Raw genomic sequence first — 11,850 nt, forward strand, 5'->3', positions numbered from 1 at the left:
TATTTAAAAAAGTATCGAAAAGTACAGGAAAGTATCAAAATAATTTTGGTATCGGGACAACACAGATTACTGCGGACATCATGGACAACAGATGTCCGATAATATCGGTAGTCTGGTATTATCGGCCAATAAATGCTTTAAAATGTAATATCGGAAATTATCGGTATCGGTTTCAAAAAGTAAAATGTATGACTTTTTAAAACGCCGCTGTGTACACGGACGTAGGGAGAAGTACAGAGCGCCAATAAACCTTAAAGGCACTGCCTTTGCATGCCGGCCCAATCACATAATATCTACGGCTTTTCACACACACAAGTGAATGCAAGACATACTTGGTCAACAGCCATACAGGACACACTGAGGGCGGCCGTATAAACAACTTTAACACTGTTACAAATATGCGCCACACTGTGAACCCACACCAAACAAGAATGACAAACACATTTCGGGAGAACATCCGCACCGTAACACAACATAAACACAACAGAAGAAATACCCAGAACCCCTTGCAGCACTAACTCTTCCAGGACGGTACAATATACACCCCCCGCTACTCCTCCCACCTCAACCCCGCCCCCCTACCCCCCAACCCCGCCCACCTCAACCTCCCCATGCTCTCTCAGGGAGAGCATGTCCCAAATTCCAAGCTGCTGTTTTGAGGCATGTTAAAAAAAAGAATGCACTTTGTGACTTCAATAATAAATATGGCAGTGCCATGTTGGCATTTTTTTTCCATAACTTGAGTTGATTTATTTTGGAAAACCTTGTTACATTGTTTAATGCAGTGGTCCCCAACCACCGGGCCGCGGACCGGTACCGGGCCGCACAAGAAATTAAAAAAAATATATACACTACCGTTCAAAAGTTTGGGGTCACATTGAAATGTCCTTATTTTTGAAGGAAAAGCACTGTACTTTTCAATGAAGATAACTTTAAACTAGTCTTAACTTTAAAGAAATACACTCTATACATTGCTAATGTGGTAAATGACTATTCTAGCTGCAAATGTCTGGTTTTTGGTGCAATATCTACATAGGTGTATAGAGGCCCATTTCCAGCAACTATCACTCCAGTGTTCTAATGGTACAATGTGTTTGCTCATTGGCTCAGAAGGCTAATTGATGATTAGAAAACCCTTGTGCAATCATGTTCACACATCTGAAAACAGTTTAGCTCGTTACAGAAGTTACAAAACTGACCTTCCTTTGAGCAGATTGAGTTTCTGGAGCATCACATTTGTGGGGTCAATTAAACGCTCAAAATGGCCAGAAAAAGAGAACTTTCATCTGAAACTCGACAGTCTATTCTTGTTCTTAGAAATGAAGGCTATTCCACAAAATTGTTTGGGTGACCCCAAACTTTTGAACGGTAGTGTATATATATTTTTTTTTTATTAAATCAACATAAAAAACACAATATATACATTATATATCAATATAGATCTATACAGTCTGCAGGGATACTGTCCGTTAGCACACATGATTGTATTTCTTTATGAAAAAAAAAAAAATAAAAACATTTTTTTTTTTTAATTTCCCCCCCTCGGGCCGTGGGACAAATTTTCAAGCGTTGATCGGTCCGCAGCTACAAAAAGGTTGGGGACCACTGGTTTAAAGCATCCAGCGGGGCATCACAACAAAATTAGGCATAATAATGTGTTAATTCCACGACTGTATGTATCGGTATCGGTTGATATCGGAATCGGTAATTAAGAGTTGGACAATATCGGAATATCGGCAAAAAAGCCATTATCGGACATCTCTAGTATTAACTTGTTAGGAGCCACAGACACCTAGTGTGACGTCATAAGTCAACCAGAAAAGGAACCGCGCTAAAATAAAACAAGCGCCCCCCAGTGTACGGGAGCCACACGGCGTAGGCAATCGGACTATTTGAAAAATCTGGGGCCGTACTTATCAAGCTTCTCAGAATTACTCCTAAGAAGTCTGCTAAGAGTTGACTTAAGAGTAAATAAATTCTTGGCTGAAAGCTGCACTTAAAAGTTAGTTATCAAGCGTCTTACTCACACTTTCAGCGAAGTGTAGGACTGAATCTTAAGTGTCACACTCAGAGCTGAATTACGACATTACTATGTGCCGTAAACGGAATTTTAGGTGACGTCATTTCCGTGTCCATAGAAATGACCAATCACGGAAGGGAATCCGTTGTCTAAGAATAAAGAAATATCTTGGAAATATTTAAGTGGACAATGGGAGTGTATATTTTGACAATAAACTACAAAATAATACAAAACAAACAAGTCCCCGCCGGCACTCACGCTACCGCTCCCTCTCTTCTCTCGCCCACACACTCACTGACGTCACTCACCTCACGGCCACACACATACGCTACTGTCATAACATTTTCTTTCCAATTCATTAATTAGGCAACTAATTTGAAACTGGTGTGGGTGGCTCTATATATACTAGCCCACTGCAGACACATGCAGAAATCAACAAGGAATCGAAAAGTATTAAATCTGTGACAAAAATAATATCCGCTCTGTCTAAACGATACCGTTTGATCAGCTGCTCGTCATCAAAAAAAACCAAAACATTGTTCCGTTCCCTGAACGTTCGCGCACGTCTCTCTCGCCTCAGTGCCATCCCCTGCTGGCAACTCCTAACCACTTAAGACACCTCTGAAGGTCTCTTAAATATCGTGGAGAGTAGGAGTGATTCTTAGACTTAAGAACGTTGATAAAAAGCTTTTATTCTTAAGTTTGAGAGTAGGACTACATTTCGCAAATTCTCAGGACTTAAGTGTAAAATGGCACTCTAAGAAGCTTGATAAGTACGGCCCCAGATTTACTTAGTGCATTGAAACATAGTGACTGAACGGGCGTCAAAATTTTAACCCTGAAGAATCTGTGTGACGCTCCCTGCCCTGATGGGATACTAGCGTGGACTCGATGGTCGAACATTGTGATGTTGACACGCACGCACCGAGCAGTCCCGTTTGGGAATGAGGATGCAGAGGGAAAGGGGGTGTTGTTCAATTTGCCAGGGAGGATTAAGGATTAGTTTTAGTGGCGGATTATGCATGTGTGTGCGTGGTGCGATGGGGTTAAACACGGGCGGCGGCGGCGGTGGCCACAGAGCGCGTTGAAGGCTCAATGGGGGAATAAAAAGAGGACGAAGAAACAACAACATAATAGAAACAATGGGGGGAGGGGGTGCCGAGGACTCCACAAGCACGCAGCTGCTCTACATACTTAACAAAAAAAATAATAATATGATTGAAGCCGACCACTCTCAAAATTCACCTTCAACGATCCTTGGAGGATTGAAATCTGACTGGAATATGAACAATCCACAAGTAAGACCGGAAAGGCGTCACGAAACACTTGTTAAGTAGATGCACTGCAAAAAGTGAAATCTAAGTAAGATGAAATACCTCAAATAAGGGTGATATTTGCTTATTTTCTGTCTGATAAGATAATTCTTCTCACTAAGCAGATTTTATGTTAAGAGTGTTTTACTTGTTTTAAGTGTTTTGGTCCTAAATGATCTCAGTAAGATATTACAGCTTGTTGCTGAGATTTGATGACCTATATTGAGTAAAACATGCTTGAAACTACAAACCCCGTTTCCATATGAGTTGGGAAATTGTGTTCGATGTAAATATAAACGGAATACAATGATTTGCAAATAATTTTCAAGCCATATTCAGTTGAATATGCTACAAAGACAACATATTTGATGTTCAAACTGATAAACATTTTTTTTTTTGTGCAAATAATCATTAACTTTAGAGTTTGATGGCAGCAACACGTGACAAAGAAGTTGGGAAAGGTGGCAATAAATACTGATAAAGTTGAGGAATGCTCATCAAACACTTATTTGGAACATCCCACAGGTGTGCAGGCAAATTGGGAACAGGTGGGTGCCATGATTGGGTATAAAAGTAGATTCCATGAAATGCTCAGTCATTCACAAAAAAGGATGGGGCGAGGGTCACCACTTTGTCAACAAATGCGTGAGCAAATTGTTGAACAGTTTAAGAAAAACCTTTCTCAACCAGCTATTGCAAGGAATTTAGGGATTTCACCATCTACGCTCCGTAATATCATCAAAGGGTTCAGAGAATCTGGAGAAATCACTGCAGGTAAGCAGCTAAGCCCGTGACCTTCCATCCCTCAGGCTGTACTGCATCAACAAGCGACATCAGTGTGTAAAGGATATCACCACATGGGCTCAGGAACACTTCAGAAACCCACTGTCAGTAACTACAGTTGGTCGCTACATCTGTAAGTGCAAGTTAAAACTCTCCTCTGCAAGGCGAAAACCGTTTATCAACAACACCCAGAAACGCCGTTGGCTTCGCTGGGCCTGAGCTCATCTAAGATGGACTGGTACAAAGTGGAAAAGTGTTCTGTGGTCTGACGAGGCCACATTTCAAATTGTTTTTGGAAACTGTGGACGTCGTGTCCTCCGGACCAAAGAGGAAAAGAACCATCCGGATTGTTACAGGCGTAAAGTGTAAAAGCCAGCATCTGTGATGGTATGGGGGTGTATTAGTGCCCAAGACATGGGTAACTTACACATCTGTGAAGGCGCCATTAATGCTGAAAGGTACATACGGGTTTTGGAGCAACATATGTTGCCATCCAAGCAACGTTACCATGGACGCCCCTGCTTATTTCAGCAAGACAATGCCAAGCCACGTGTTACATCAACGTGGCTTCATAGTAAAAGAGTGCGGGTACTAGACTGGCCTGCCTGTAGTCCAGACCTGTCTCCCATTGAAAATGTGTGGCGCATTATGAAGCCTAAAATAGCACAAGGGAGACCCCCGGACCGTTGAACAACTTAAGCTGTACATCAAGCAAGAATGGGAAAGAATTCCACCTGAGAAGCTTCAAAAATGTGTCTCCTCAGTTCCCAAACGTTTACTGAGTGTTGTTAAAAGGAAAGGCCATGTAACACAGTGGTGAACATGCCCTTTCCCAACTACTTTGGCACGTGTTGCAGCCATGAAATTCTAAGTTAATTATTATTTGCAAAAAAAAAAATAAAGTTTATGAGTTTGAACATCAAATATGTTGTCTTTGTAGTGCATTCAACTGAATATGAGTTGAAAAGGATTTGCAAATCTTTGTATTCCGTTTATATTTACATCTAACACAATTTCCCAACTCATATGGAAACAGGGTTTGTATTTTTTTTCCTTGTTTTTGAACACTGACTTTTTGCAGTGTGGAAAAGGCTTTTTTTCCCCCTCTTCCACCCTCAGGTGATGCACAGGAAGCATTTAGTGACAGGAGCGGAGCACAAAGGCTGCACTGGGAGATGCAACTGGAGACGCTTTAAAACATTTGCATATCGAAGCCGATTATGCTCAAAGATGGGTTGGGGTGCTCCCTTTTTTCGGGGCGTCCACCATAAAAACTGGGATGAGGTTTTTTTTTAGGCTTGCATCATGTATTGTTGAAGGGCTTAACACACGCCAGTCCATGAAGCCGCGGGACATAACCGATGCCTGTTTTTCTCACCGTCCAAAAATGCCACAATCGCATCATCTCTGCCGGGACTCGAACCCGGAGCCTCTGGATTAGAAGTCCAGCGCGCTATTCCATTGCGCCACAGAGACTGAGGCGGGAGGAGAAATATCAATAGAGGGTTTATACTCCACCCCCTCCTCCTCTGCACAGCAGCATCCCTCAGCATCAGCACCACAACCCCGCGGCGAGGCGGCCGCCGGCCTGCAGGGGGTGCTGCCGCCGCGCATCCATTAGCGGCCTTTTTACGCCCATCCATTTGCTACCGCTTGTCCCTCTCGGGGACCTCACTAAAGCAGACACCAGTTTAGAAGCATCAGCGGGCATGGAACAAACCAAACAACGATGCATTCACCTGCCTCGGAGCTGAGATTACACACAGGCGGGCGCCGTGATGCCGAATCCGCGCAAATATCAAGCCAAAAACCCACTCAAAGTTGCATCTTAATTACTTTCCCTTGGCAAGAGCAGAACAACGAGAGCTGCATAAAAAGCAACACAATCAAATAACGTTGAAGAGAACACACACACACACACACACTGGCAGTGATTGTGTATTATTTTACAGCACACTTCCAAACCCAGCAGTGGAGAATGCATCCATCCAGGCTGACAAGCATATTAATAATGCAATTGGGGGGAAGATAACAGGATCCAGTGCTGGTTTTTGACCAATAACAACAACAACAACTAATAAGCGGACATGTTTTCCCATGCACGCGCAGCAGTTTCATCCACTGCGTCCTGCACCGTACAACCACAGCAGACTACACAAAGTAGTGATGGCCCGATACCAATATTTTGGTACCGGTACCAAAATTATTTTGATACTTTTTGGTAGTTTTCTTAATAAAGGGCACCACAAAAAATTGCATTATTGGCTTTATTTGAACAAAAAATCTTAGGGTACATTAAACATATGTTTCTTATTGCAGCTAAAGGCCTACTGAAATGAATTTTTGTTATTTAAACGGGAATAGCAGATCCATTCTATGTGTCATACTTGATCATTTCGCGATATTGCCATATTTTTGCTGAAAGGATTTAGTAGAGAAAATCCACGATAAAGTTCGCAACTTTTGCTCGCTGATAAAAAAAAGCCTTGCCTGTAGCGGAAGTAGCGTGACGTCACAGGAGCTAGTATTCCTCACAATTCCCCGTTGTTTACAATGGAGCGAGAGAGATTCGGACCGAGAAAGTGATGATTACCCCATTAATTTGAGCGAGGATGAAAGATTCGTAGATGAGGAACGTTACAGTGAACGATTTGAGAGGCAGTGATGGACGTATCTTTTTTCGCTCTGACCGTAACTTAGGTACAAGCTGGCTCATTGGATTCCACACTCTCCTTTTTTATTGTGGATCACAGATTTGTATTTTAAACCACCTGGGATACTATATCCTCTTGAAAATGAGAGTCGAGAACGCGAAATTGACATTCAGTGCCTTTTATCTCCACGACAATACATCGGCGAAATGCTTTAGCTACGAGCTAACGTAAGAGCATCGTGCTTTAACTGCATATAGAAATAAAAAAAATAAAGCCCTGACTGGAAGGATAGATAGAAAATCAACAATACTATTAAACCGTGGACATGTAAATACACGGTTAATGCTTTCCAGGCTGGCGAAGCTTAACAATGCTGTGCTAACGACGCCATTGAAGCTAAATTAGCAACCGGACCGCACAGAGCTATGCTAAAAACATTAGCTCTCCACCTACGCCAGCCAGCCCTCATTTGCTCATCAACACCCGTGCTCACCTGCGTTCCAGCGATCGGCAGAAGGACGAAGGACTTCACCCGATGCGTTTGGCGGCCCGGAGACGTAGGAAGTCAAGGTGAGGTCGCCGGCTAGCGCGGCTAGCGCTCCAACAAAGTCCTCCTGGTTGTGTTGCTGTAGTCCGCTGCTAATTCACCGATCCCACCTACGACTGTCTTCTTTGCAGCCTTCATTGTTCATTAAACAAATTGCAAAAGATGTCCAGAATACTGTGGAATTATGAAATGAAAACAGAGCTTTTTGTATAGGATTCTACGGGGTACCATAACTTCCGTTATACTGACTTCGTCACGCGCATTTGTCATCATACCGCAACATTTCAGCCGGATATTTCCCGGGAAATTTTAAATGTCACTTTATAAGTTAACCCGGCCGTATTGGCATGTGTTGCAATGTTAAGATTTCATCATTGATGTATAAACTATCAGACTGCGTGGTCGGTAGTAGTGGCTTTCAGTAGGCCTTTAAATGCCTACTGAAAAGAAAATTTCTTTTTTAAACGGGGATAGCAGATCCATTCTATGTGTCATACTTGATAATTTTGCGATATTGCCATATTTTTGCTGAAAGGATTTAGTAGAGAACATCGACGATAAAGTTCGCAACTTTTGCTCGCTGATAAAAAAAAGCCTTGCCTGTACCGGAAGTAGCGTGACGTCGCAGGTTGAAAGGCTCCTTACATTTCCCCATTGTTTACACCAGCAGCGAGAGAGATTCGGACAGAGAAAGCGACGATTACCCTATTCATTTGAGCGAGGATGAAAGATTCGCGGATGAGGAAACGTGAGAGTGAAGGACTAGAGTGCAGTGCAGGACGTATCTTTTTTCGCTCTGACCGTAACTTAGTGTGGAATCCAATGAGCCCTTGTACCTTTCTCTTTTTTCTATTGTAGATCACGAATTTGTATTTTAAACCACCTCGGATACTATATCCTGAGAGTCGAGAACGCAAAATGGACATTCACAGTGACTTTTATCTCCATGACAATACATCGGTGAAGCACTTTAGCTACGGAGCTAACGTGATAGCATCGTGCTTAAATGCAAATAGAAACAAAAGAAATAAGCCCCTGACTGGAAGGATAAACAGCAGATCAACAATACTACTATCAGGAGACACCGAACCAAACCATGGACCTGTAACTACACGGTTAATGCTGTGCCGCCTGTCAAAGCCTAGCAATGCTGTTGCTAACGACGCCATTGAAGCTAACTTAGCTACGGGACCTCGTCAGAGCTATGCTAAATACATTAGCTATCCACCTATACACCAGCCCTCATCTGCTCATCAACACCCGTGCTCACCTGCGTTCCAGCGATCGACGGCGCGACAAAGGACTTCACCCAATCATCGATGCGGTCGGCGGCTAGCGTCGGATAGCGCGTCTGCTATCCAAGTCAAAGTCCTCCTGGTTGTGTTGCTGCAGCCAGCCGCTAATACACCGATCCCACCTACAGCTTTCTTCTTTGCAGTCTTCATTGTTCATTAAACAAATTGCAAAAGATTCACCAACACAGATGTCCAGAATACTGTGGAATTTTGCGATGAAAACAGAGCTTTTTGTATTGGATACAATGTGTCTGAATACTTCCGCTTCAACCATTGACGTCACGCGCATACGTCATCATACATAGACGTTTTCAACCGGAAGTTCCCCGGGAAATTTAAAATTGCACTTTATAAGTTATTGGCATGTGTTGCAATGTTAAGATTTCATCATTGATATATAAACTATCAGACTGCGTGGTCGCTAGTAGTGGCTTTCAGTAGGCCTTTAATTCCAAAGAATGATTTCAGCTATTTTATTTACTGAAAATGAACAATGAGATGTAGGGTCTTATAGGCCAAAGTGTGGCCCAAACCACATGTAGAATAAAAGACCAAACAATGTAATTGTGTTAGTTGAATTGTTGACGCTAACAACACAAAACGCACACACACAATATATCAAAATGAAAGATATCAAAATGGCCCCTGCATCCTTTGATATTTTAGTGCAGGGGTCCCCAAACTACAGCCCCCCCAGCGTCCAAAATTTGGCCTGCAAGAAGTCCCAAGTAAAAACAAAAAATTATATATATACATATATATATATATATATATATATATATATATATGTATATATATATATATGTATATATATATATATTTTTTTTAATGTGTCGTTTCTAATCAATTTTCTACCGCTTGTTACTCTCGAGGTCTCCTAGCCACTCAGGCAAATCATATTGTCTAAAAATACAATTTCCAATTGATAATGTGAAATCATCGCGCTTGCGCCACAGTGCTCTTTTACTTAGTCAATTAGTGCGTGATAAATATATATATACACAGTATATATATATATAATTTATTTTTCTTTTTGTGTGTGTATGTTTGTTAATATGTATAATCTGTGCTGTTTAATTGATCACACACAATGGTTGATTATATAACCGAAATAAACTCATTTAATTCATTCATATATACAGTCGTGGTCAAAAGTTGACATACACTTGTAAAGAACATAATGTCATGGCTGTCTAGAGTTTCCAATCATTTCTACAACTCGTTTTTGTTTTTTTTGTGATTGGAGCACATTTGCTGGTGACAAAAAACATTCATGAAGTTTGGTTCTTTTATGAATTTATTATGTGTCTACTGAAAATGTGAGCAAATGTGCTGGGTCAAAAGTATACATACAGCAATGTTAATATTTGGTTACATGTCCCTTGGCAAGTTTCACTGCAATAAGGCGCTTTTGGTAGCCATCCACAAGCTTCTGCTTGAATTTTTGACCACTCCTCTTGACAAAATTGGTGCAGTTCAGCTAAATGTGTTGCTTTTCTGGACTTGTTTCTTCAGCATTGTCCACACGTTTAAGTCAGGACTTTGGCAAGGCCATTCTAAAACCTTAATTCTAGCCTGATTTAGCCATTCCTTTACCACTTTTAACATGTGTTTGGGGTCATTGTCCTGTTGGAACACCCAACTGCGCCCAAGACCCGACCTCCGGGCTGATGATTTTAGGTTGTCCTGAAGAATTTGGAGGTAATCCTCCTTTTTCATTGTCCCATTTACTCTCTGTAAAGCACCAGTTCCATTGGCAGCAAAACAGGCCCATAGCATAATACTACCACCACCATGCTTGATGGTAGGTATGGTGTTCCTGGGATTAAAGGCCATACCTTTTCTCCTCCAAACATCTTGCTGGGTGTTGTGGCCAAACAGCTCAAATTTTGTTTCATCTGACATCACATGGACAAAGATAAGACCTTCTGGAGGAAAGTTCTGTGGTAACTTTTGACCATGACTGTATATGCAGGGGCCACATTTTTTTAACCCAATGCGGCCCCCGAGTCAAAAAGTTTGGGGATCCCTGTTGTAGTGTGTCACCTTCAGTGGAAAATTGATTTATGATGTGCCTTCACTTGATGTTCTTCATTACATCCGTTGATGTACAGCATGTCAATCTATAAACCAGAGGTCTACAAACATTGCAGAGGTACTGCAGGGAGGGTCCTGAAATTTTTAGTCAATTACTTTTGTTTAATTAATTTTTTTAATATTTCCCCCGCAATTTTTCCACAAATTAAAAAGCCTTAAAAAACACATTAACATTGATCCCACACAAGGTTGCAATGATTATGAATAAATGTATTAGTCATGTGTAACGATTCGTTTTAACGATTTGATATTTGTGGTTGCCGATATGATTCAGGGATGATCTAGAATATGACCCGAAACAATACAGTGAGTTAAAATCGATTCAGTAAGGTTTTTTTTTTTAGCAAAAAATAAATAAAAAATCAATCTGTGTGACAGTGAAAATATACTGGATGCTGTTGCTGTTATTTCTTGTCTGGGAATTATGCACAAATAAATTATAGATGCACACAAGAAAGTAAACAATGCATTCACATTTTATTTGCATAAAGTGCAACCAACACTTTAGGTGGAAATAACAAGAGGAATCATATCCTACCTCACGCTGTCGTCCGGAGTAGTCCGTTCAGCATTCCTGGGAGAACGACCCCGCCGTGACAACATGATAATATAACATATGTTTATTACCCTTTGCATTCATATTTTGCTGTTTTTTCATTGCATTTTTGGTGTGTTTTGCTTGATTGTAAAAGATACACAACTACCGAGGAGCTGGTCTTTGAAGTAAAAGAGGAGCGACATCCATTCTATACAATAATAATAATACATTTTGTTTGGTATAGCGCTTTTCAGGGTACTCAAAGACACTTTACAGGATAAAAATTGTAATATTAAACACTTCAAAGTAATAATACATAATACAGGAAATATTTGACAACATATTAACATATGTTGTTAATATTCAGTGTTTTATTGTTCATAGTTAATATTGTAAATCCCACTTTCTTTATTTTAAATGTACATTTTGGGTGTCCCATTCAGTAAAAAACTGTAAAATTCAATTTATTTATTTTTGAGGTGGTCTGTCATATAATTTTTAGCACTCTATCGGACATTGTGACTTTTAAACAAGTTGAAAAACTTATTCGGGTGTTACCATTTAGTGGTCAATTGTACGGAATATGTACTGTACTGTGCAATC

General features: G+C 40.9%; 1 non-coding gene across 1 annotated transcript; it reads right to left on the bottom strand.

Annotated features, from left to right (window-relative positions):
- Positions 1-5,518: 5,518 nt before the first annotated feature.
- Positions 5,519-5,592, bottom strand: trnar-ucu (transfer RNA arginine (anticodon UCU)). The gene has a single exon. It is a non-coding gene; the product is annotated as a tRNA-Arg (tRNA).
- Positions 5,593-11,850: the final 6,258 nt, after the last annotated feature.

Source organism: Entelurus aequoreus, linkage group LG16 (genome assembly GCF_033978785.1).
Source record: "Entelurus aequoreus isolate RoL-2023_Sb linkage group LG16, RoL_Eaeq_v1.1, whole genome shotgun sequence".
NCBI classification, from domain to species: domain Eukaryota; kingdom Metazoa; phylum Chordata; class Actinopteri; order Syngnathiformes; family Syngnathidae; genus Entelurus; species Entelurus aequoreus.